This window comes from Macaca mulatta, chromosome 14, assembly GCF_049350105.2.
Source record: "Macaca mulatta isolate MMU2019108-1 chromosome 14, T2T-MMU8v2.0, whole genome shotgun sequence".
Classification (NCBI taxonomy): Eukaryota; Metazoa; Chordata; class Mammalia; order Primates; family Cercopithecidae; genus Macaca; species Macaca mulatta.
The window spans coordinates 7,500,650-7,527,487 of NC_133419.1; the positions used below are offsets into that span (position 1 = coordinate 7,500,650).

General features: G+C 50.4%; 1 protein-coding gene, 1 long non-coding RNA gene and 1 other non-coding gene across 36 annotated transcripts in view; 2 read left to right on the forward strand and 1 right to left on the reverse strand.

The window, feature by feature from the left end:
• PC (pyruvate carboxylase) overlaps window positions 1-26,838 on the forward strand; it is a 111,681-nt gene that overhangs the window by 52,649 nt on the left and 32,194 nt on the right. For 3 of the 34 annotated variants that reach the window (XM_077960817.1, XM_077960814.1, XM_077960812.1), the window contains one exon: window positions 26,156-26,358. The gene's annotated coding sequence lies outside the window, so the exon portion shown is untranslated. 34 annotated transcript variants of the gene reach the window in all.
• On the reverse strand, window positions 8,595-15,578 carry LOC144334116 (uncharacterized). Its single transcript, XR_013403548.1, has 2 exons — window positions 14,462-15,578; window positions 8,595-8,703 (listed from the first exon to the last, which is right to left on the reverse strand). It is a non-coding gene; the product is annotated as an uncharacterized LOC144334116 (long non-coding RNA).
• Window positions 21,962-22,021, forward strand: MIR3577 (microRNA mir-3577). Its single transcript, NR_128338.1, has one exon. It is a non-coding gene; the product is annotated as a microRNA mir-3577 (primary transcript).

A 26,838-nucleotide genomic window follows, 5' to 3' on the forward strand; every position in this document is an offset into this window, starting at 1 on the left:
CACCATCTCGGCTCACTGCAACCTCCACCTCCTGGGTTCAAGTGATTCTCCTGCCTCAGCCTCCCCAGTAGCTGGGATTACAGGTACCTGCCACCACGCCTGGCTAATTTTTTTTTTTTTTGTATTTTTAGTAGAGATGGGGTTTCTCCATGTTGGCCAGGCTGGTTTTGAACTCCTGACCTCAGGTGATCCGCCTGCCTCGGCCTCCCAAAGTGCAGGGATTACAGGTGTGAGCCACTGTGCCCAGCCAAAAAATATATTTTTTAAAATAATAATAATTATAGTCTGTAGGGACGAACTCAACAACGTGGTTGGATAGAGTCGTACTGGCCTTGTGAGTATTGAGGAGACAGTCAGGATGGTGCCTCACCCAGGGTGTGGCACTCCAGCTACTATGAATTATTCTTGTTTTCATAATGATTATAAGACATGACCCCTTCCTTCAGATTGGGGAAAGGAGTTGGCAGTGCTGAGACTGCATCCGTTTTGGATTGGGATTAAGAAGATGGGAAAGGCAATGTGGCCCCAGGGCTTTCGTAGATCCACTCACCGCAGGTCCCCGGACCCTGTATATCTCCTTCCTCCCCATGGGGGTGTTCAGCAATCTAATTTCATCCTTGAGGAGGAACTGTTGTATTTGGATGAACACCCCCCTGCTAATGTGGAGCTGAAAAGTAAGTCCTGGCGAGTCCGCAGCTGCTCAGCAGGTGGGTGGGCTGCGGTGGTATAGTGGCTAGGCTCCTGACAGCCTGGCCTGCCACAGCCGCTGTGCTTCCCTCCCGTCCCTGGGGTGTGCATTTGAGAGTAAAGGCGAACTGGGAGCTCTTGCTGTTTGCAGAACTCCAAAACAACAAAACAAAATGTCCACTCAGCTGGGGGTTGGCTGGGCAGCACGACTGTGGTTACACAGAAAGCCTGGGGGAAGGGCTGTGGTCAGAGTTTGAGGGACACACAGATGTGACTGTGATGTGATACAGCTGGAGGAGGAGGAGGGTGTGATCACAGGCCCGGGAGTGGCCAGGGCAAGAGTGATGGTGGAGGAGGCAGGGAGGAGAGATTGGTAACTACTAATCACTAGCATGATCAATCTTGACAGTCTGTCTACAAGAGACTCCTGGGTGGCAGGGCAGGACCTGAGGCACAGCTGGGCATGACGGGCAGACAGGGGTCTACGTGGCTTTGAGCTCTGAGGCCATAGGCAAGCTGTTCATCTGGGTGTCTGTTTCCATGCTTACAGTAATGTTCCTCTTACAAGTCCTCTGATGATTGAGATCGTAGAAGTCACTCAGTGCAGTGGCTGGCACTCAGCAGTAGCTCACACAAACGATCAGCGATTCCGACACTTGCCACGTGGCCGTCACAATAAACTCAGCAATAGTGGATGCCCAGAACTCCATCTCCGGGAAGCCTCTGAGCCAGTCAGTGTTTGTGCTCAAACTCCAAAGCATAGGATGAAAGGTCAGATCATGGGGCTACGAAGGTATGTTCTCCTAGGAGTCGAGAATAGGGAGAGAAAACAGCAGCAACTACAGCCAAGGTCATGTCCTCCCTGGGTTGCTGTTTACTTTCCTCTTCCAGGAACCGAAGCTGTTTGCCATTGGATTTCTTTACTATCTCCTTGGCTCTTGGACTGAGTACTTTGGTAATCAGTTTGCCCAGAGAACCAAGCTTTCACCTTGACCTAGGTTCCACAGTGCCTTCCTCCACAGGATGTCGGGGTGTGTCATCTAGCAGAATAGCCGTCAAGACTACCCAGGAATGGTTGAGGGTTGCACACTATTTCTAATAAACGGAATTAATGAGCAAAGAAAAGTCAGACACCCAACAAGGGAAGTTGAGGCACCAAGTGACAGTGGAAAGTCATTACCACCACTAGACTTGAAGGGGTCAGGAGAAGAAATAGCGTTTCCCGGCCGGGCGTGGTGGCTCACGCCTGTAATCCCAGCACTTTGGAAGGCTGAGGCGGGCGAATCACCTGAAGTCAGGAGTTCAAGACCAGCCTGACCAACATGGCAAAACCCTATCTCTACTAAAAATGCAAAAACATTAGCCAGGCGTGGTGGCAGGTGCTTGTAATCCCAGCTACTCCAGAGGCTGAGGCAGGAGAATTGCTTGAACCCAGGAGGCAGAGGTTGCAGTGAGCCAAGATTCACCATTGTACTGCAGCCTGGGTGACAGAGTGGGACTCTGTCTCAAAAAAAAAAAAAAAAAAAAAAAAAAAAAAAAAAAAAAAAAATTTATATATATATATAGTGTTTCCTGCAAATACCAGTGAGGGCTGAATAGTGGACACTGGGATGCCAGCAGGGACTGTCATAGCGACAAGACACAGCCTGGGTCAGGACAATCAAAGCTAGTAGAGAGTGAGAAAGACACACCCCACATTCTCTCTCCACCTCCTACCTGCCCTTGTCTCCTGCCTGTGCCTCTCATCGGCTGGACCCACAGGAAACCAGCCAGCAAGGGAGCCCAGGTGCCTCCACCCACAGGGCTCAGCCTCCCTGGGTCCAGAGAAGGGCATACAGGGAGGCAAGCCAGAGCCCCCAGCCAGGCAGCCTCTCCCCAAAAGGTGAAGCCCCGGAGGAGGCATCCACTCAGCAGGTGTGGAAAGCAGCGGGGATGAGAGCTCTGGCATCCTAGGGTCAGAGCGGCTGCTGCTGCTGCTTTTTGGGAAGGGGCTGCCAAATCATAACTAGTTGCTAGTTCAAAATTTGATCATAAAGGGCAATTAGGAAAGATAATGAAATAAAGAGCATCCAGATTGGAAAGCAAGAGTAAAAGTATTTTTCTTTTCAGCTGACATGATCTTGTATAGAAAAACCTAAGGAATCCATTAAAAATCTATTTGAATTAAGTGAGTTCAGCAAGGTTGCAGGACATAAGATCAGTATGCCAAAATCAATTGTATTTCAGGAGCAGTGGGCAAATTGAAAAAATGAAGAAAACAATTCCATTTAAGATAGCATCAAGATAAAATATTTGGGAATAAATTTAATAAAAGTACAAGACTTATACTCTGAAAACTATAAAACATTGTTGAAAACAATTAAAGAAGATCCAAATAAATGGAAAGATACCCCATGATCATGGATCAGAGACTTAGTATTGTTAAGATGGCAACATTCCGTGAATTGATCTGCAATCCCTATCACAATCCAAGATGCCTTCATTAGCGGAAATTGACAAGACAGTCCTAAAATTCACAGAGAAATGCAAGGGAACCAGAACAACCAAAAGAATCTTAAAAAAGAACAACGTTGGAGGACTCACACTTCCTGATTTCAGAATTTAACTGCAGTGTGGTACCGGGGTAAGGATAGACACACAGATCGATGGAATCGAACTGAGAGCCCAGAAGTAAACCCTCACATTAACAGTTAATTGATTTTCAATAAGAACGCCAAGACAATTTAATAGGGGAAAGAACAGTCTTTTTAACAAGTGGCGCTAAAACAACTGTATATCCGCATGCACAAGAATGAACTGGACCCGACCTCATACCACATACAAAAATTAATTCAAAATGGACCAAAGACCTAAATGTAAGAAGAGCTATAAGAAGAAAAATATAGCCGGGCGAGGTGGCGGGCGCCTGTAGTCCCAGCTACTCGGGAGGCTGAGGCAGGAGAATGGCGGGAACCCGGGAGGCGGAGCTTGCAGTGAGCCGAGATCCGGCCACAGCACTCCAGCCTGGGCGACAGAGCGAGAGTCCGTCTCAAAAAAAAAAAAAAAAAAAAAAAAAGAAGAAAAATAAGTGTAATTCTTTCTGACCTTAGGTTGGGCAATGATTTTTTAGATACGACGCCAAAGCACAAGCAATAAAAGAAAATGAACTGTACGTCATCGGAATCAACTTTTCTACATTAAAGGACACTATCAAGAAAGGGAATAGACAACCCACAAAGTGAGAGAACATTTTGGAAATCATCTATGTAACCAGGAACTTATATCTAGACTACATCAAGAACTCTTAGCTGGGTACAGTGGCTCACATGGGAGGCCATAGTGGGAGGATGACTTGAGGCTGGGAGTTCAAGACCAACCTGGGCAATGTCACAAGACCCCGTCTCTGCAAAAAAAAAAGGAAACAGAAAATTAGCTACTTGGGAGGCTGAAGCAGGAGGATGGCTTCAGGAACCCAGGAGTTCGAGGCTATAGTGCACTATGGTCGCGCCACTGCACTCCAGCCTGGGCGACAGAGTGAGACTGTCTGTCAAGTAAAATCAATAATATTATGGGACCACCATCATATATGCATTTAATCATTGACTGCAACATCATTGTGTGGCGCATACCTGTAGTCATATGATGGGATATTATTTAGCCATACAAAGAAGTGAAGTACTAGCACACGCCACAACACAGATGAACCTTGAGAGCAATATGCTAAGAAACCAGACCCAAAACCCACATAATTTATGATTCTGTTGATATGAAATGTCCAGAATTGTCTGGGCATGGTGGCTCACGTATGTAATCCCAGTACTTTGGGAGGCCGAGGCAGGTGGATCCCCTGAGGTCGGGAGTTCAAGACCAGCCTGACCAATATGGAGAAAGCCCATCTCTACTAAAAATACAAAATTAGCCAGGCGTGGTGGCGCATGCCTGTAATCCCAGCTACTCGGGAGGCTGAGGCAGGAGAATCGCTTGAACCCGGGAGGCGGAGGTTGTGGTGAGCCGAGATCGTGCCATTGCACTCCAGCCTGGGCAACAAGAGCAAAACTCCATCTCAAAAAAAAAAAAAAAAAGAAAAGAAAAGAAATGTCTAGAATAGGCAAATCCATAGAGACTGAGAGTAGATTAGTGGTTGCCAAGGGCTGAGGGAGCTAAGGGGTTTGAGGCATGACAGCTAAGGGATATGAAATGTTCTAAAAGTGGATTGTGGTCGTAGTTGCACATATCTGTGAATATATTTAAAAAGCCATTGAATTGCACTTTATTTGTTTCTTGAGATGGAGTCTTGCTGTGTTGCCCAGGCTGGAGTGCAGTGGCGCAATCTTGGCTCACTGCGACCTCCGCCTCCTGTGTTCAAGTGATTCTCCTGTCTCAGCCTCTCGAGTATCTGGGATTACAGGTGCCCGCCACCACGCCTGGCTAATTTTTGTGTTTTTAGTAGAGATGGGCTTTTGCCATGTTGGCCAGGCTGATCTTAGACTCCTGACCTCAAGGTGATCTGCCCACCTCAGCCTTCTGGGATTATAGGTGCGAGCCATTATGCCTGGCCATTGAATTGCACTTTACATGTATCATCTATATGGTATGTGAATTGTATCTCAATAAAGCTGTTAAAAACAAAACCCTGGCCCCGGAGGGCAGCGCAGTAGGCTAAAAGACTGTGGTTTGATGAGGAAACTTCCCACTGGGCTGCGACCGCTGGCCCTGGCTCCCTTTGGCCGGGTGGGGGTGCCGTCTGCCACCGAGGGTCCTCAGCCGCTTTTTCAGGATCTCAGAACATGGGAAGGCCCCAGCTCCAGAAGAAAATCTTAGAAAATCTTAATTCTAGTTAAATCTTAATTCCAATTTAATTTGGTTGAGTGAAACATTTTTGGAACTGTACTGTGAGCTAGGCACCAGGCTAGCTGCTCTCATGAAAAAACAGGCGCCCTGGAGCTGGACAGCCTTGATTATTCTTGAGTTTGCTACTTCCTGTGGGTCCTTCCCAGCCTCAGTTTTCTTATCAGGAAAATAAGGGTTGATAATACCCCATGAGATTGTGGTGACAATTTAGTGGGCTGGAAGGAAGATGCCTGGAATATCGTAGGCAGAAAATGAAAGTTTCTTTCCAGCTCTCCTGGAGCAAGTTATCTCTACCAAGTTGACATAAAGGTGAGTTAGTTATGTCTGCCCTCATAGAGCTCAAGGCTGGATGCATGACCCGCACTCACTAACCAGGGCCTGGGGAGAAGCAGGCCAGGAAGAGGGTCCCTGTCTTACTTTGGTCCTGGGTTGGGAACCAGGGAAGGCTTCCTCAGGGAGGGGGCAATGAAGAGGGGCTTTGAAGGAGGATAGCTTTTCGCATGTTGTATTTTATTCGCTTTTTGTTTATTTATTTTTTGGAGACAGGGTCTCTCTCTGTCACTCAGGATGGAGTGCAGTGGCATCTCTGCTTACTGCAACCTCTGCCTCCCGGGTTCAAGCAATTATCCTGCTTCAGCCTCCCGAGTCACTGGGACTACAGGTGCACACCACCACATCCAGATAATTACTATATTTTTAGTAAAAATGGGGTTTTGCCATGTTGGCCAGGCTGGTGATGAACTCCTGGCCTCAGGTAATCTGCCTGCCTCGGCCTCCCAAAGTGCTAAGTTTATAGGCGTGAGCCACTGCACCCCAACTTAGTCACTTCTTGAATAGATAATCAAGTACATGGTACAAATGCAAAAGGATCAAGGCTGGGTGTGGTGGCTCATGCCTGTAATTCCAGCACTTTGGGATGCCTAGGCAGGTGGATCACCCGAGGTCAGGAGCTCAAGACCAGCCTGGCCAACATGGTGAAACCCCGTCTCTACTAAAAATACAAAAAAAAATCAGCCGGGCATGGTGGTGCACGCCTGTTATCCCAGCTACTCTAGAGGCTGAGGCATGAGAATCACTTGAACCCCGGGGACAGAGGTTGCAGTGAGCCAAGATTGCGCCATTGCACTCCAGCCTGAGCGACAGTGGTGAGGCTCCATCTCAAAAAAAAAAAAAAAAGGATCAGCAGTGAAGGAGAAACCTTTCCCAGAGGCAGCCACTGTTACCAGCTCCTGAAGTGTCATTCTAGAAGTACTCCACGTTTATGAGTGTATGTGCATATATATAGGTGGATGCTTCTCATCTAGGCAGATTTTCACAGCCTCCACATCGTGGTCCGTGGGGATCGGGGCCTCCTGCTAAGGTGTGGGTCAGGCTCCAGGTGTTATGTTCATGCTGCTTTCCTGTCTTGCGGTCAGGTTTGGCCATAGGCCCTCTCATCAGTAAGAGAGGCTTCATTTTCCTTTAGTTCCCCTTGAAGGGAGTGGGTGGCGCTGTCCATCCTCTTTGCCCCTCTGCTACTTTGGCATGCCCTCTCACAGGGATTCCCTCTGTCTTTCTTCTTCGTTCCCACTTCCTCTTTCTTGTTTGCTCGCTCCCTTGTTTGGGTGCAGCATGTTGACAGCAGCTTCCTGACAAAGACCTTTGCCTTTTCTCTTTATTTTACTTTCATACATCGTTGATAGTTTAGCTGGATAGAGAATTTCAGGTTGGGGCCAGGCGCGATGGCTCATGCCTGTAAGCCCAGCACTTTGGGAGGCTGAGGCAGGTGGATCACTTGAGGCCAGGAGTTCCAGACCATCTTGGCCAACATGGTGAAGCCCCATCCCTACTGAAAATACAAAAATTAGCTGGGCGTGGTGGCGTGTGTCTGTAATCCCAGCTACTCGGAAGGCTGAGGCAGAAGGATTGCTTGAACCCAGGAGGTGGAGGTTGCAGTGAGCTAAGATTGCGCCACTGCACTCCAGACTGGGTGACAGAGCCAGACTCTGTCTCTGGAAAGAAAAAAAAAAAAAAAAAAGAGAGAGAGAATTTCAGGTTGGAAATAATTTTTCCTTGACAAGTTTGAAGGATTGCTTTGCACTTTTCTAACTTCTGGAACTGCTGAGAAGTCCAAAACCTTTCTGATTTCTGATTCTTTTGTCTTTTTTTTCTTCTTACCCTCCCTTGGGAAAGCTTACAGGATCTGAAATTTGACACGGTGGCTTGGTGTCAGCCCGTGTTCATCTGTTTCGTCAGGCTCTCAGCGAGTCCTTCCAGTGTGGAAACTCGTGTCCTGTGCTGGGAGTTTCTTGAAATATTTCTTTTCTTGCTGTTTGTTTTTTACTGTTCTGTCTTTTTGAAACTCCTATTTAGTTTTTGGATCTCTTGGACTGGTCCTCTAATTTTTTTCCCTTTCTTGCCTATTTTCCATCTCTTTGTCTCTTTTCTTCAGTTTCTAGAAGATTTCCTTTCATCTTTCAACCCTTCTATTGCTTTGTCTTGTTATACTTTTTAATTTCCAAGAGTTTTTTTGCTCCCCAAATGGTTCTTTAAAAATGTGTGTAGCATCCTGTGTTTTCACTGATGCAATCTTTTCTTATTTCTGTAAGGATGTGAATGCCATGTTTGTTTCTTTAAGTTTTCTTCTCCCTGCATAGTTTCCTCCAAATTGCTTTTCTCTGCTCCTTCTTCTGGTCTTCATCTTCTTTGAATGAATATGCCCAGGGACCTTTGGTTACCTGCTCATAATTATTAGGAGGGGTCTAAAATGCTGCCTGGGAGCTGGAGCAGGTGGGGGTCCAGTTCTGAGTGTACCAGTAGGTAATCTGGGCAGGCCGTTTGTTGGGGAACCTCAGTGTCAACATCTGGGAGCTCAGCTGGGGAAGGGGATAGCATGCAAAGAGTCACTTAACCTGCCACCCCCATTTTTGGCAAGGTCTCCAGGCCCTCAACTGTGCCTTGAATTTCCCAGTCGAGAGACCCCACACTTTCCCCCCCTCCCCCAGAAAGTAAACCTCTGTTCTTCCAGGGCTGGAGAGGGGAGGTCTCTGGCATGAAATGGGGGAGGTAGGGGTCTGACTGCTTTTTTTTTTTTTCACCTGAGACAGAGTTGTAACTCTTGTCGCCCAGGCTAGAGTGCAATGGCACGATCTCGGCTCACTGCAACCTCTGCTTCCCGGGTTCAAGTGATTCTTCTGCCTCAGCGTCCTGAGTAGCTGGGATTACAGGTGCATGCCACCACACCCGGCTAATTTTTGTATTTTTAGTAAAGACTGCATTTCACCCTGTTGGCCAGGCTGGTCTCAAACTCCTGACCTCAGGTGATCCACCCACCTCGGCCTCCCAAAGTGTTGGGATTACAGACGTGAGCCACTGCGCCCAGCCCTGACTGCTTTTTGAAAGCTTTCAGCCTGCCCTCTTCATACACGTCAGCTGTCAGCTCGTTCAGCCCATTGTGGGGGTGGGAGGACCTGGAGCTGCAGTTCCCTGGCCTTTGGGGGATTCCTGGTGGATGGTGGGAACCCAGGTGTTCTCAGCCTGCTCCAGACCCAGGCTGTGAGGTCAGCTGACCCGAGCTATGTGCCAGCTTCTGCAATCATGTTGCTGTTGTCTTCTCTCCTGTTCTGCCCTTGGGGGTTCATAGCTTAAAAAAAAAAAAATCTATTTGCTGAAGTCTTAGTGGGATTTCATAAGGGAGTGAGAAAAATTAGATGCATACCTGAGACAGGAGCAGGACTTGCATGGGCAAAATCTGGCACGGGAGGGGTGTTCTCATGGTAGAGGGAGTACTCTGAGGGAGAGGGGCAGGTGCTAGGATTTCTGAGAACAAAGAGGAGGCAGCTGGGCTGCCCCTGGAGGATCCGGGAGGCTGGGGCATGGGGGGATAAGGCTGAACAGGCAGGGTGCACTAATTTTGGGGAAGGTCCCCAAGGAGACTTGAGTTTCCCACCTGCAGACAGTGGGGAGTCAGAGAATTACCCCAGTTTTCAGGAAGAGTGCCGTCGTGCCTGTATTTGGGGATGCTAGCTATCCCTAGTACCTGGTGTGGGTTAGTAGCTAGAGCTGTGGTAATGAGTAGGAGGTTTTTACAATAGTTAAATAGTAAGAAGAGGACATTTCAGGGTCCTCTGATTAGAAATGAAAAGAGGGAAGGATGTGAGGGAACAAAGAGGTAAAACTGGCCAGACGTCTTGACCAGGTAGGTGAGGGAGGGGAAGAGCTAAAGATGACCCTAAGCTTAACCCTTAGTGACCAGGGAGAGGGTAGTGAGGAAGGAAGGAGGAGGTGTCTGGTTGGGTTTGGTGTATATGTGCAGTTTGGGAGGGGGAGTGAGGAGGTGGAGGCGGGGGCTAAGTTCTGCTGTAGAATAGGCATTTGCCGTGTCCACCAAAAAGCATGATTTTACACCCCCACGCCTCAACCTCCAAGTGCCTGTGTTGATGGAGAGAGAGAAAGAAGGTGTTGAGAGCAGGAGTAAGGAAATCAGTCCCTTAGAAGACAAAAGAATAATTTTCCAGTTGTTAAATGAGATTCTCAAAAGAAGTTGTATGTTGATACCCTCATGGATTAATTCATGTTGCAGAATGCCATTGGAACTACCTTAGGACACTGATCGAGTGCCTGTTCTCTGTCTTCCTTAGCTCATCCTCATGTTTCAATCAAATTTAGCACTTGACACCAGGCCCATAAAAAAGAAAAAAGGCTTATTTATTTGGGTTCCGTAGGCAAAAGGGAGAGTGGAGAAGGGACTCCGTCTACTTTGCTCCCCTCACTCCCTGTCTCCGGTCCCTTCTGGGATATGCGTGCCACCTGCTGCTCTGTCAGGGGTGGTTCTTAGGGAAGTGAGGAAAGGGCCTCGATTGTAGTGTTTACCAATTTCTGTGGCATAAATATGCCCACTGTGGCCCGTGTTGGGCTACCAACGTGATGTCACAGCACAGAGCTGGAGTCAGGCAAGCCCGTGGAGGTGAGCCATGCCCTGGGGTCACAGTCTGGGTTCTCGCTGACATGGTGCGGCTGGACAGCAGAACCTCATCTTTCAGGTCGTCTGACTTGTTCTAAGGGTCTGTCAGGGTTGAGTTGTGCTGCCAAGTAGCATCTTAGCAAACAAGGTATCTCCATTGCAGCAGCCCCAGCCCTTCAACCTGGGCTTCTGTTGCCTTCTAATTCTTCCTTCTCTGCCTCCCCTCCACACACCCCCACATCATCATCAGCAGATCCAACATAAATACTAAACACTCACAGTTAATACTAAAAGCTAACTTCTTTTTTTTTTTTTAGATGGAGTCTTGCTCTGTCACCCAGGCTAGAATGCAGTGGTGTCATCTTGGCTCACTGCAACCTCTGCCTCCCGGGTTCAAGCGATTCTCCTGCCTCAGCCTCCTGAGTAGCTGGGATTATAGGCGAGTGCCCGGCTAATGTTTTTGTATTTTTAGTAGAGACGGGGTTTCACCATCTTAGCCAGGCTAGTCTCAAACTCCTGACCTCATGATCCACCCACCTTGGCCTCCCAAAGTGCTGGGACTACAGGCATGAGCCACTGTGCCCGACCAAAGCCAACATTTATAATAAAGGCTGCTTATGTGTGAGGCACTATTCTAAGAACTTCACATGCATCAACTCATTTTATCTTTGTAATAACCCTATGAGGCAATTATTTTTGTTATCTCTGATTTTATTTTATTTTTGAGATAAGGTCTCGTTCTATTACCCAGGATGGATACAGTGGCGTGATCATAGTTCACTGTAGCCTCGACCTCCTGGACTCAAACGATGCTCCCACCTCAACACCCGAGTAGCTGTTATAGTAGGTGTTACACAGGCATGCACCATCATGCCTGGATAATTTTTAAACTTTTTGTAGAAATGGGGTCTCACTGTGTTATCCAGGCTGTTCTTGAACTCCTGGCATCAAGCAATCCTCCCACCTTGGCCTCCCAAAGTGCTGGGATTACAGACATAAGCCACCATGCCCGGCTGGTTATCTCTGATTTTGCTGAGGAAATTGAAGCCCAAAGGTTAAGCGACTTACCCAGAGTCGGTGGAAGCCTGATGTGAACCCAGGAAGTTTGGGCCCTGGGGCGCAGCCATTTCCCCTGCCCTGTTACAGCAACGTCTGGGATTCTCTTCATGTTTCTTTTCTCCTAAGGCCCAGTCAGGGCCTCAATGCTGCTGGCTCCTTAGGGTCACCAGATGAAATACAGGATGCCAGTTCAATTGCAATTTCAAATAAGCAACAGATAATTTTGTACTAGAAGTATGCCCCGAATGTTGTATGGGATATACTTAAACTTTTTTGCTGTTTATCTGAAATTCAGATTTTAACTGAGTGCTTTGCGTGTTAATTTGCTAAGTCTGGCAAGTGTGGGGGCTCATGCTTGCAATCCCAGCACTTTGGGAGGCTGAGGCAGGAGGAACACTTGAGCCCAGAGTTTGAGACAAGCCTGGACAACATAGTGAGATCCCCATCTCTACAAAAAAATTAAAAAATTAGCTGAGCTACTAGAGAGGCTGAGGTGGGAGGATCACTTGAGCCTGGGAGGTCGAGGCTGCAGTGAGCTCTGATCATGCCACTGCAATCTAGCCTGGGCGACAGAGCAAGACCCTGTCTCCAAAAAAAAAAAAAAAAGTAAATTTGTTCATCTCTCAGCGCTTGGCCCCATAGCCTTGTCTTACTTGGGAAGAGTCAGGGGGATGGGAGGAGGTTGAAGCAATACCCTTGCTGCTCTTTTTTCCCTGGCCAGGCCCCCTGAGGGCTCAAAATCTCTGATTCATGGTATATTTTAAATAAAAACATCCTTAATATCTAAACCCCAAATGTTTCTAACTTTTGCTTTTTTCCTCTAAAGAAAGAATGTTAGAAGAGCGTTATGTAGGAACATGCCAAAATACAGACTGAAAACTGCTGCGTGTCTCTTCTCCAAGGTTAGCTAATCACAGCAGAAATTCATGAAATCTCTTATAGACTCAGTCTAACATGTTGCCATTCCAGAAGAATCTCTTGATTCAGAAGACTGAATTCTTATACAACTCCCTCAGAGGGAAATGGCACTGCTTTTTCTTATCCGTATCTTTTGCTGATCAGGCTGGTCAGACATTCTTCTTAAATTTCAATCTCTCTCATCCCTGGTGCAGCTTGCACTCATTATTCCCATCCTCAGAGCAGCTGTGGCAAATGAGTACTTTGGATGTCAGTAGGAAGTCTTGTCTATACAGGCTGACCTGCCTGGACTGTTGCTTTGCCCTTTTGGTTGTGCCTTCTGGAATGTGATGTCTGTGCTTGTCAGCCTCGATGAGTTACAGTGAAAAAGCTCTTAGTCATCCCAGGCCCTGGCTGAGTCAGTGCATTGGGTGACACCTGTGGCCAAGCACTGGCTGTTTTACAACTGAGACTGTCCCGGAACTCCTAGTCTCTCTGTTCTGAGAGGAAGTGTTATTCCTCTAGTTCAAGGCCAGTCTTTCACCTGAGCCTCACAGCCTTGTTCCCGGACTCACCCCACCTTTTATTCTCACCCTTCCTTTTTCAAGTTGTCATTCCCTCTCAACTCCTTCCCCTTCCTCTTCCTATAACTTGCTAAACATCCTCCCAGGTGTCTGCCATGGGTATAATAGAGAATGGATTTGTGCCTAGAATACATAAAGATTTATTCCAGCAGAAAAGTGGGCAAATGATGTGAACAGGCAATTCACAAAAGGAAAAACCTAAAAATATGTCCACAATCATAAGAAAATAGCCAACTTCAGGAATAATCAGGGAACTGAAAATTAAAATGATACCATTTTATACTTACAAGGTTGACAGAAATCAAAGTCTAACAATATAAGAGTTGGTACAGATGTGGGGAAATAGACATTCTGTTGTATTTCTAGTGGCTGTGTAAATTATTAGGATAACTACCTTGGAGACTTATTTGGCAATATTGATATTAAAAACTTGCCTATTGGCCAGGTGCGGTGGCTCACGCCTATAATCCCAGCACTTTGGGAGGCCGAGGTGGGCAGATCACTTGAGGTTGGAAGTTTGCCAACAGCCTGACCAACATGGTGAAACCCCGTCTCTACTAAAAATACAAAAGTCGCCAGGCGTGGTGGCGCATGCCTGTAATCCCAGCTACTTGGGAGGCTGAGTCTGGAGAATGGCTTGAACCCGGGAGGCGGAGGTTGTGGTGAGCTGAGATCGCACCATTGCACTCCAGCCTGGGCAACAAAACAAAACAAAACAAAACAAAACAAAACAAAAAAACAAACTTGCGCAGTGGCTCATGCCTATAATCCCAGCACTTTGGAAGGCCGAGGTGGGCAGATCACCTGAAGTCAGGAGGTCAAGACCAGCCTGGCCAACATGGTGAAACCCTGTCTGTACTAAAAATACAAAAAAAAATTAGCCGGGCATGGTGGTCCATGCCTGTAATCCCAGCTACTCAGGAGGCTAGGCAGGAGAATCACTTGAACCCGGGAGGCGAGGTTGCAGTGAGCCGAGATTGCGCCACTGTGCTCAAGCTTGGGTGACAGAGCGAGACTCCGAAAACAAAAACAAACAACAAACAAACAAACAAAAACCCGTGCCTATTGTCTGATGCAGCAATTCCAATTCTAGGTATATGTCCTAGAGAAATTTTTGCACATTTTCTATATGGGGTAACACTTTTAATTGACTGACTGCTTTTAAATATACACAAAAATAGAGCAAATAGTATAATGAACTCCATGTACCTGTCGCCCAACTTCAACAATGATCATTTTGCCAGCCTGTACAATACAGTTCTTAATTGCTAAAAATTGGAAACAACTGCCGGGGGAGGTGACTCATGCCTGTAATCCCAGCACTTTGGGAGACTGAGGCAGGTGGATCACCTGAGGTTGGGAGTGGAGTTCGAGATCAGCCTGACCAACATGGAGAAACCCCATCTCTACCAAAATACAAAATTAGCTGGGTGTGATGGTGCACGCCTGTAATCCCAGCTACTCGGGAGGCTGAGGCAGGAGAATCACTTGAGCCCAGGAGGCAGAGGTTGCAGTGAGCCGAGATCGCGCCATTGCACTCCAGCCTGGGCAACAAGAGCGAAACTCCATCTCAAGAAAAAAAAAAACAAAACAAACAAAAAAATGGAAACAATCTATTTGTCGCTGCCTTAGTCTGGGCTGCTGTAACACAATACCATAGGTTCGTTAAACAGCAGAAATGCATTTATCACAGTTCCAAAGATCGGCAAGTACAATATCAAGTGTCAGCAGATTCGGTGTCTGGTGAGAGCCCACTGCCCGGTTCATAGATCCCTGTGTTCTCATGGGCGAAGGGGAAACAGAGTTGTCTGATCTCTTCTGTGAGGGTTCTAATCCCATACAGGAAGGCTCTGCGCCCAGCCCCTAATCTTCTCCCTGAGGCCCCACCTTCTGACACTGCCACATTGGTTAGGGTTTCAACATAGGAGTTTCGTGGGGACACAACCATTCAGGCAGTAGCAGTCCCTCATTCGGCATGGACAAATTACGATATGTCTAATACAACATTGTGTAGTCATGCGTGAGGTAGGTCTATTGTATCAACTTGGAGAGATTTCAAATATATATTGGGTAAAAAAAGCAAGTTAAAATGATTGTATCATTTATGAAAGAAATTAAAACATATGGTTATGGGCCCACAAATACGCAGGTGAAATTAACAAAGGGGAAGCAGTAAGTCTGCATTGTGGGCCCCCTGGGAGAAAAGGAGAAAAGGACCCGGAATGGGATTAGGAAGAACCACAAAGGAACTGTAGCTGTTTGCAGAGTGTGGTTTTCTGTTTTGTTAACTTTTATTTTTATCAAAATAATACATGTGAGGCTGGGCACGATAGCTCATGCCTGTAATCCTAGCACTTTGGGAGGCCAAGGTAGGCAGATCACTTGAGGTCAGGAGTTGGAGACCAACCTCGCCAACATAGTGAAACCCCCATCTCTACTAAAAATACAAAAATACTAGCCGAACGCGGTGGCAGGTACCTGTAATCCCAGCTGCTTGGGAGGCTGAGGCGGGAGATTTGCTTGAACCTGGGAGGCGGAGATTGCAGTGAGCTGAGATCACGCTACTGCACTCCAGCCTGGGTGACAGAGTGAGACTCTCTCAAAAAAAAAAAAAAAAAAAAAAAAAATAATAATAATAATAATAATACATGTGGACACTTCTGAAAGTCAGATTGTGCCCTGAGGCTCATTTGCTCCTGCCACCCCGTCCCACTGCCCTCCCCATGAGTGCCTCCCAGAGGCTGCCCTGTGACTCCTGTTCCCAACGTCATCACTCTGTTTAGTGGTCTCCTTTGATGAAAGGTTGAGCTCACTTTTACTGCCCTCCCCACCTCAAACCCTGCCCCACACATGTACCCGCTTTCCCTCCCTTCACCCTGCATGGTTATATAGAACCACTTTTAAGTACATTTTCAGATTTTGCATTTTTGTTTTGTTTTGTTTTTCGAGACGGAGTCTCACTCTTGTCGCCCAGGCTGGAATGCGGTGTCGCGATCTTGGCTCACAGCAACCTCCGCCTCCTGGGTTCAAGCGATTCTCCTGCCTCAGCGTCCTGAGTAGCTGGGATTACAGGCATGCACCCCCACGCCCAGCTAATTTTTGTATTTTTAGTAGAGACGGGTTTCACCATGTTGGTCAGGCTGGTCTCGAACTCCTGACCTCAGGTGATATGCCCACCTCGGCCTCCCAGACTGCTGGGATTACAGACGTGAGCCACCATGCCCGGCCAAGATTTTACATTGTTAGCATTAAGTTAATATTCACATCTGAAAATACAGAGTGTCTACTATGGTAGCATTAACTTTTCATTTTCCTGGAGTTGATGTTCATCCCTAGACAAGTTGTACATTGCCATCTCCTCTTCATTCTTTCAGAAACACCGGGTAATCTGCCTTTTTGTTTGTTTATTTAAGGCCACATCCCCAGGAGCTGCTGCCCAGGTGCCTGGGGGGTCTCCACGCCTGCGGACAGCAAGCGACCTGGGCCTCCCTCCCCGTCACCCTGGGAGTTCCGTTTGCCTCCTCTGTGCTGGCTGCCCAGGTGCCTGGATCCCTTGCGTTCCTTGTTCTTGGTTTATTTACTCCTTTGTTTTGTTAGTGCCCATCCCTGAGCTTCTTGGGCAAACAGGCACGTAGGTGGCACAGCTCCCAAGGCCTGGCATGTCTCAAAAGAGTGGTATTTCACCCCCACTGGATTAGTAGTCTAACTGGATAGAGGACTGCAACTTGGGAAGCGTTTTCCCTCCAAAATTGGAGGACGTTACTCCAGAAGCTTCTGGCTCCATGCCACTGCTGAAGACAGTTGTGTGTGACCCTTGGTCTTCAGAAGTGTGGTAGGCTGGAGATGGCCCCCAGAGGTACCCAGGTCCTAATCCTAGTTGTTACCTTAGAAGGACAAAGGGCTTTTGCAGATGTGATGAAGGATTCTGACCTGGGGAGGTGACCCCGGATCACCCAGGTGGGCCCTGAATGCCATCACAAGTGTCCTTAGAGGACAGAGACCTATGCTGAGGAGAAGGTGATATGGAGATAGAGCCAGAGAGGGGAGTGATGTGGCCACAAGCAAAGGAGCCCCGCAGCCACAGAGGCCGGAAAAGGCTCAGGAGGGATTCCTCCGAGGCCCTCGGAGGGATGCAGCCCTGCCCCCACTTGGGTTTAGCTCGTGAAACTGATGGTGGATTTCTGGCCTCCCAAACTGAAAGAGGATATGTTTCTGTTGTCTTAAGCCACCAGGTTTGTGGTAATTCGTTACCGTAGCCACAGGGAACTAATACAAGAAGGTTGTGAGACCCCTCTGACCTTTTTTTCGGGCCGGGACTTCTGGCATCACTCCAGGCGCTCCGAGACCTCCACGTGGATGCGCATCCTTCAGTCCCAGGAGACTTTCCAGCAGGATCCCCCGCCCCTGGCTCTCTCATCTCCCCTTCCGGAGTCCCAGGCAGCTGGATGCTGGACTCGCTGGACTGAGTCTCTTATTTTCTTATCTTTTCTCCTATTTTCCATATGTTAGTCTTTCTGGGTAATGTCCCAAACTGTCTTCTAATTCTTCTATTTATTATGTTTAAAAATTTTGCAACTCTATTTTTAATTCCTAGAGCTCTTTCTTGTTGCCTTTTCAAAATAGCTGCCGCCTCTTACTTAATGGATGCAATGGCTTTTCTTGTTTCTCTGAGGAGATTAATTATAGTTTTTCTGAGTATCTATTCTCTATATTACTTTTCTCCTCAGCGTTCCTGTTTTTAAAAAAATCCGGATTTGTTTTGGTGAATTTTTTGGTCATTTCCTCAAATATCTGGTGGTGGTTCACTGACCGTTCACATTGAAAAATGAGACACCAACACCCATTGGCAAGTCTGGGTTGGGGTGGAGCTTGGTGGCTCCTGATCCTCTCGCTGGGAGATGAGACCGGGCTCCCTGGGGAGCCCACTGCATGCCAGTAGCTGCAGGACTTCTGGTTTCCTGGAAAGGAAGCTTCCAGTTCGCTGCCTGGAAAAGAGCCCAGTAAGCACTCTGTGGAGCCGAGAGGACCTGCCACTCATTCCCCGAGAGCCATGTGACATTGCTACCTGGGCCAGCCCTGATGGCTGGGGCTGGAGCTTTGCATCTTGGGAAAGGCGCTGTGGCACAGTGGTCAAAGGTGGGACCCTAGGTTCTGAAGCCAGGGGTGTGCACTGTGGCACCAACACATCTTAGCAGCGTGCCTTCCTGCCTTCGTCTCGGGAGCGGGCTGGGATGACTCCCAGGTTTCTGCAGCTCAGAACTCTTTACACAGGAGACTCACTGTCTAGCTGTCTGTCCTTTCCAGCCGGATACGCTTCAGGTTCAAAGCTGAGTCACTGTTTCTACCCACACTGGCTTCACATTCTTTAATTCAGTGTTGCCATCGTTCACCTTAAAACCCAGGGTCACCCTTCCTTGCTGCCTCTCTGCCTCCTGTCTAATGGGTGCTGTTGATGCCACCTCCTAAGTATTTCCTGTCACAGTCCCCTCTTCCTTCCTACTCCCACCACCCTGGTTCAGGTCCTCATTGTCTCTTGCCCACATCAGAACGTCTTCCTAGCGTCTAGTAGAACGTCTTCTACTTCTCGTCTTCTCAAATCCAGCTTCCCCAGAGCTGCCAGAGTGGTCCCCTCAGTTGCAAATCCGTCTCCCTGCTGCCTGGTATTTCCATAGCATCCCAACATTGAGGACACCGCCCAAGCTGCTGGTGGGGCTCACTAGCTCTGGACTGAGTCTCGGGCGCCGCCCTTGGGCTCCTCTCCCTGCATGCACTCCCTGCCTCAGCGGGACACACCAGGCTGTTTGCTTCCTGCCTTATCTGCCTTTGCTCCAGCCGCCCCAGCACCTGGACCTCCTCCCCTCCTCCACCTGCCGCCCTCCCTCCCCTCTTTTCCCTCTGGAGTCTTTCCTTCAGGCTGTCCTGCTAACTGCCCGGCTCTCCACACAGGCATGGTTCGCCTTATCACCTTTCACTTCTCATCTCTGCTGCCTCTCAGTCAGCCTGCCCCAGCCAGCTGATCACAGTCCCAAATAGCGACATGCTCTGAAAACCAGTGCCGTGGCCTGCATCAGGATGAGTGGATGAGAGAAGGGGGTGTTTTTTACCATCATTGCACTTCTCCAGCCCCTGGCATTAGGGTATTAGATTCCTACAGCTGCCATCACAGAGTGCCAAAAGCTGGGTGAAAACAACGGACACTTGTTGTCTCATATCTGGAGGCCAAGAGCCCCAAATCAAGGTGTGAGCAGGGCTGTGCTCTCTCGGATGGCAGGGTCCTGCCTGGCCACTGCCAGCTTCTGGTGTTTGTCGGCAGTCCTTGGCCTTCCCTGGCTTGTAGATGCCTCACTCCAGTCACGTGGCCATCATCTCCTGTGTCTTCACATTTTCCTTCTGTGTGTGTCTGTGTCCAAATTTCCCCCTTTTTATAAGGACACCAAGCATATTGGATTAAGGCCACCCTAATGACTTTATTTTCACTTGATTACCCTGGTAAAGAACCCTATTTCCAAATAAGGTCACGTCACTTTTTTTTTTTTTTTGGACAGAGACTCACTGTTGCCCAGGCTGGAATGCAATGGCGCTATTTTGGCTCACTGCAATCTCTGCCTCCCGGGTTCAAGCAATTCTCCTGCCTCAGCTTCCCAAGTCGCTGGGATTATAGGCACCCACCACTACACCTGGTTAATTTTTTGTAATTTTTGGTAGAGATGGGTTTCACCATGTTGGCCAGGCTAGTCTTGAACTCCTGACCTCAGGTGATCAGCCCACCTCGGCCTCCCAAAGTGCTGGGATTACAGGCGTGAGCCACTGCGCCTGGTCCAAATAAGGTCACATTCTGACTTAGGTGCTAAGCGTTAGGACTTCAATGTATCTTTTTTGGTGGGGGACACAATTCGACCTCTAAGGCCAGCCGCTCAGGACACCCGCTTGTCCTGAGCTTGTCCTGAGCTTGACACCCGCTTGTCCTGAGCTTGACAGGTCCCGAAGTCCCCGAGGCCTCCAGGAGGCCCTCTCTAATCTGGCCAGCATTCGTGTCCTGTCATCTTGGAACGAGGGGGATTGAGTGGGGAGCAGGTCCTGTGTAGCTCTCCAGCGGGGTGAGGTGGCCTGAAGAGGGTCAGGAAACGTCCTGGGCCACCTGCAAGTGTCTGCTGGGTCCTGGCATCTTCCTCCCTGCAAAGATTGTCCAGTCCTGTTTAGAATTGAGTCTTTGGTGCCCCTAGCCTCTGTCACCCCTCTCAGCCCTGAAACTCAGCTTCCCTGGTTCCCATTCCCAGGCTGCGTCTTGAGTGCTTTTGGGCTGCAGTGACAAAATACCACAGGCTGGGTGGCTTTTAAACAACAGACATTCATTTATCACAGTTATGGAAGCTGGAAGTCCATGATCAAGGTTTCCTCATATAGCTGTGGGGGGCACAGACGTGCTCTGCAGCGGTCTGGGAGGTGCTTTTTGCTGACCTTGTCCTTCGGACCTTCTCTCTGTCCTGTCAACAGCACTCTGGGCTCTAATCGATATGTATGGACACTTGTGTGTCCCACTAGCATGTGTGTACTGTTCCCAGGAGGGGCCAAGCCTTACTAATCTTTGTCTAAATGCTCCGTAATATTTCTAGGTAAATATTTTTTAAAACTAATTAATTATTTTTTGAGACAGGGTCTTGCTCTGTTGCACAGGCTGGAGTGCACTGGCACCATCATGGCTCACTGCATCCTCAACTTTCTGGGTTCTTTTGTATTTTTTTTAGTAGAGACGGAGTTTCACCGGGTTAGCCAGGATGGTCTTGATCTCCTGACCTCGTGATCCGCCCGTCTCGGCCTCCCAAAGTGCTGGGATTACAAGCGTGAGCCACGTGCCAGGCCACACCCAGCTAATTAAAAAAAAAATTTTTTTTTAAATAGTTTGCAGAGACAGGATCTCAATATATTGCCCAAGCTGGTCTTCAACTCCTGGACTCAAGTGATACCCCCGCCTTGGCCTCTCAGAATGCTGAGATTATAGGCATGAGCCACCACACCTCATGGTGAATCTTAGCAGCCTCATGCCACACTGCAACCTCATCGTAACCTGAAGTATTTGTTCACTGATCCATTCCCGCAAACTTTTATTTAATTCTGGTCTTAGGCACTGTGCAGAGTGCTAGGGAGATGTGGGGACAAAAGAGACCAGGGATCCTGTGCCCAGGGCCCTCACAGTGTCTATTGAGGGAGACAAGATGGGTCAACAAATCTTTATAACATTAAATGCTCTTTGCTGAGGACACAGACATCATGGAGACCTCATGGAGAGCCCCCCTGAGCAGGACAATGGGTGGGGCACGGACAAGGACCGAGCTGAGGGAGGTGGCTGCCCGGGGAATATGGGGAAGGCATTCCTGAGGCTACTCGTACAGGATGTGGAGGAATGGGGACAAGTGACCTTCCCATGTGAGCTCTGCCCACGCCCCGTGCTGCGGGGTCGGCGGGAAGCTGGCTCCTCGTGCGCCAGGGGGCAGTGTTGGCCCTGAAATTCTCACTGCTTTCCAATGAGGCTGGAATGGAGCAGCCACCTCACCGCAGGCCCTCGGCAGGCCCTCGGGACCCCCTCACTCTGCTTTCTCTGAGGCCCCCTTTGTCCCCCAGTCCACAAGTCCCGAGACCATGGCGCCAGTCGCCTCGGTGCCACCCTTTCCCCCTCAGCTGCTCCTTTGAATAGAGGGTTGCCAGGGCGATGAGGAGCCCTGCTGGCGCTGTTCACAGCTGTTCATCGCGGCAGTGCCACTCGGAGCAGCCGGTGCTCCTGGGGGCCCAGAGCCCGGCCAGCTGAGCCTCAGCGAGTGCCCGTGCTGTGTGTTTCTGTCTTTGGTGTTGTGTCTCTCCTGTCCTCTGTGTCTGTCACATGCATTGTTTCCAGCGTCCTCCCTTCCGCCCCCTGCCCAGAAATCGCAGCCTTAGTCTGTCCTCTCTTGGGTGCTTTGATATCGGCTGTGGCAGCCCTGAGAGCCAGGTGGAGTTGTCCTTTCATCTGTCCCTCTTGGCTGCCAGCCCTGGGCCCCATCGGACACATTTAGAGCAGAGCCGCCTGGGGAGAGCGGCCCCATCCGTCAGAGCTGCCACCGCCGCAGCCCCGAGTGCTCTGCCAAGAGCTCGTTCTTTCTGGTTCTGACCTGCTTTCGCTGGCAGCTGCAGAGCCCGGCTGGGGGTGGGGGCACAGCCTGGTGCGGGTGCTGGTGCTGGGGGCAGCTGGGCCCATAGGAAGTAGATGTGTGGAGCTTTGTTGGTTTGGAGGTTCCTGGGTCCTCTTTCTGAACCACACTCCTTTCTTCTCTCCTCTCCGCTGCTCTCCAGCACACCTCTGAGGATTTGCTGAGGGACCCAGGCGCTCTGTTGGGCTTTCAGAACCAACTTGCCGGCCACCCGCCCCTGAAGCAGGGCCTGGCCTTTCCCTTCCTCTGCGGCCTCTCGCCTACTGCTGCCCTCTGAGGCTGCGGGAGACGCTGTGAGGACAGGAATATGTAGGATGAAGCGATGCGGGGCCTCAGCTGCAGCAGCTGTTAGGTGGTGCCCTGCCCTGGTCCCCAGCAAGGCTGCTCAGCACTGGGGCCACATTGTCTGGAGCAAAACTTGGGCGATGACAGCCTGACAGCAGGATTCTGTGCTCCTTCTGGTTGCAAGAGGCATCCTGGGAGATGTAGTTCAGGTCTGAAGTAGTGGGATTTCAGGGACATTTTGATGATTTATTAGACAAATTGAAACTGCTTTGGCTTATCTGGGACATGTGACTGCCGGCATTGTTCGTCGGCTCTCGGTGGGAAACTCTGAGTGCCACTGGTGGCCCCGCTGAAGGCCAGGCCAGTGACAGACAGTTTTATCAGAAGTGGGGTTTTTGGTTTTGGTATTTTGGTTTCCAAGTGCCTGTCACACTGTATTCTTGATGAACGCTGTGGCTTACTCCTTTAGTTGGGTGAAGAGTCCGTAAGCCCACTCTGTGGTCCGAGCTCCTGCTCTGGAGGGGTCATACGAAGCAGGCTCCAGGCCAGCTCTGCTGGTGGCCTGGGTGTGTCACTTAATCCCACTGCACCTGGTTCCTTACCTGTACAGGGAGGTGATCAGGGGCTGTGAGGGTTACTGAGTGAGTCTGCGTGAAGAGCCACAGTGGCTCATGCCTGGCAAGGAGCAAGGCTCTGCTGGGGTCACTGCCCACCACTGTGCCCCCCTCCGCTGGCACCAGCCGGGCACGCAGGTAGAGCTCGGTGTGTACGTGTTGTGTGCTGTGGAAGCGGCAGCTCTTATCAGGAGCGGGGCAGGTGACAGCCAGGCCCTTGCCCTGCCTCAGCCTGCAGGTTGTCGTAGGTGCCTTCCTGACCCCCTTCTGGAAGAGGAATGCTGAGTTATTGATCTGAAGCTGAAGCTGGGAGGGAAATGGAAGCTGTGGAGTCACCCGAGAGGCAGCAGGGGAGGAAGCAGGTGCCCCACACACTACTGGCTTCACTGTGGCTCATTCTTGCTTGCAAGGAGTTATTTACACGTCCCAAGTGACAGTCAAAGCTGTCTTCTTTCCTGGTCTCTTATGCACAACCCGAGGCCAAGAAAAGGGATCTGTCAGCTGGCATTTGCAGAAAATAGCAAATGGGTCCCTGGGCTGTCAGCTCTCGGGAGAGGAAAGCAGGGTGAAGGATCTTTGGGTGATGGTGGTTGGTTTGCTCTCACTCACTCACTACTGTTTCCCCGTTTCTGAGGTCAGAAAGGGAGAGCTTTGCTTGTGTGTATCACCAGCAGCAAGCAAGACAGTGGCATCCCCTGAGGCGTGTAACTGTAACCTGAGCTGGTTGCTGGCCCTGGCAGCATCCCAGAATGCCCCTCACACCTGGGGCTCTAGCAGCCTCCCTTGAAGAGTTGCGGCTCAGCTCTAGGGAGCAGGAAATGGCTCTGTGGGTTGTTAGTAAAGCCCTCTGCATTTCCAGGGAAGCTTCTCTGCCAAACTTGACAACCTTGAGGACTTCTTGATTGCCATCCACCAACCAAATACCCAAAAGCAGGGCACAGCATGGGACCGCAGAGGGAGCCTGGCTCCAGCCGTTGCTGCTCCCTGCTCCCTGTGCCTGGCCATCACCTATTCTGTGCCCTGCTGTGAAGATGGCAGGAAGTGCCTGGAATAGTGCCAGCCAGAAGGGCTGCAGGCTGGTGAGGTGAGAGGTTGGCATACTCCAGAGTGTCTGGGCTTGGTTTCGTACAGCCTGAGGACCGGGAGTGTCATTAATGGCAGAGGCAAGGCTTCTGGGGGCTCTCAGGAAGGTCGTCTCCCACCCTCTGCTGCCACTTCCTTGAGTCTCCATAGGTATCTCCAACTGCAGGGGTTCCTTCCTCTATACCCCAAGTGCTGTGCAGAGGCCCCTGCTCCCTTCAGCTTTGGGGAATGGTCTGGTATTGGGGAGCAGGGGGAGTCTGCCCACCCAGCTCCTCCCTTTGAACCATCCCAGACCCCTCAAACTCAGCACACCCAGAGTCAGCTTATTCCACCACAATCTTGAAGACCCTGCTTCCCGGAGAGAGGACAGTGTGAGGTGGCCATGCCCATCTTACAGTGCAGTTTCTCCCAGCCATTGCTGATTCTGGAAAGGCCTGGGTTTCAGAGCTGGGAAGGCAGTGCCATTTGGAAAAACTGGGTTAACCAAGTTCTAGGAAGGGTGCAGGCACCCTGGGAATGCAGTGGTGGTTCAGTTCATCAACAGACATCCGTGTCTGTGGGGCCCCATCCGTACCTGGCATTGTGTGAGGGTCAGGGAGAGACAGGTTGGTGGCAGGGGTCTTGTGTGACCACAGCGGTGAGCTCAGCTCCAGGGCCATGCCTAGGTTCTGAGGAGCAGAGCAGCCCTCACCCTCCGTCATTCACAAGCAGCTCCTGACAGCCTTTCCCGGCCCCACGCTGCCTGCTGGCCACCATTTCCATGTCTGTCGCCTCACTCGGCAGCACATCCCAAGTCCACCACAGAAACCTGCCCTCCCCTCTCCGGCTGCCTCCTGCCTCAGACCTCCTCCCTCATCATCTTGCCGGGTCTCTGGGGGACCGAGGGAGCAGGCTGTGGGCTGTGGATCAGCTCCTCTCTGCATGACCCGACCTCTCGCCTCCCTGCAGCCGGTGGCCCATGCCAGCCTCTAGACCTCAGGTTCACTGCCGCTAGGCTCACTGGTGCCCCTTCCCCTGATAGCAGCCCAGGCCTCAAGCAGCCTCATGTTGAGAAACTTTGTATTCTGGGCCAGTGGCCTCAGGCAGAAGAGCAGCTGGCCGTAGCTCCTCAGACACCCTCCTCTGCGCACTGAAGGCCGGTGCAGGGTGAGTGCTCTGGGACAGGTGCCCCCATCTCTGCAATACCTGACACTCCTAACTACTTTTGTCTGGGGTGGGTCTTCCTTTGCAGAGGAATGTTGGGGGCAGGTTTCTGCACTGGCAAAAGCATGCGGTGTCCTCGGGCCTGTGTGTTTGCTCCGAGTGTGTGTGGGCATCGCACCCGCTGGCTCCCCTATTCAGTGAACTCTGCTAAGCATTGGGTGTGTGGTCAGCCTGGCTTGGTGGGTGGGCTCCCCGTGCTGCCTTCAGACCAGGACGGCCTGGCACAGGTGCCTGTGGGGAGGTCAGCATGGAGCTGCGTCGTGGTGCGAGTGGGAGGGCGCGAGTGTGTGGGCCTTCCAGCTGTGTGGGGCCGGGCGCTTCCTCCCTGGCCCTCCGTTCATCTGGGAGGGGAGGGAGTTGGGAAGATAGTGACAGCAGCTGAAGTTTATCACCCAGGCATGGCGCTTCGTTCGGCTGCACTGTCTCAGTCGACACCCAGGATGACCTGCTTAGGGTGGGGCGGCTGAACCCCGTTTTACGGATATGAAAGCTGCGGCCTCAGAGGTGCCCAGACCATGGAGCGGGGGAGCCCCCAGCCAGTGGACTGCGGGCCTGCCCTGGGCTGTGCCCCACAGGAGGCTGCTCTCTGCTCCACTTTTCCCTGCTCTGACTTCAGCCAGAGAGCCCTGACCTTTTCCCTTCCATAAACATCTGCCTGGCACGCTGCCACCCGAAGAGCTCCCGTACCCGGGGACAGTCCTCTTGGCCTCAAGTCTAGGCCTGCTTTTGCTTCCCTCTGAGGGACACAAGGACTCACAGAGGCATTTCTGTGTCCCCCACTGCCCACAGCCTCCGGCTCTTGGTGGAGTGGGACTGCTAAGGAATCCTTTACCCACCACGAAAAAATGAGGATCCAATGCAAGAATGTGCGTGAGAGGGGCCGCCGAGGCGGCCGGTGATGTGTCAGCACTCCATCATTTTCCTGCCTGAGCTCAAGAGACACTTGGTGGCCACGCTGTGAGGCAGGGTGCAGCCTTCCAGAGGCTCTGGAGGTGACCGGCCTTTGGCATATCTTCTGAGGAAATCTCTTTCTTTGCCTGGAAAAGGCAGTGGGGAGCGAGTGTGGTGGGGAGAGGGGAGGAGAGCAATAAAAATGACCTGTTTATCCACAAACCATGGGTGAGTGCCCCTGTGGTTGCAGGGTAAACCCACCCAGGTGGGAGCAAAGAACTGGGGCCCCCCAGAAAAAGCTTGAAACTGCCCTGGAGGTTTGAGAATCTCAGTGCCAGTGGGCTGCTGCCAGCTGTGAGGCTGCTCACCTATAGGCAGGCCAGCAGGTGAGGAGGGAGAGGGTGCTAGGCTCCCGGGAGACACATTGCCAAGTCCTCCCACCCGAAGAGTTGGTGTAGCGGGAGCTCCCTTTGCCTTTTCCTGCGGAGCTCTTCCTGTCCCTTCTGTATATTTCTTTTTTTTTTCTAATTATAAATAATGCATCCCCAATGGAGAAAATATGGAAATTTTCCATATGGAAA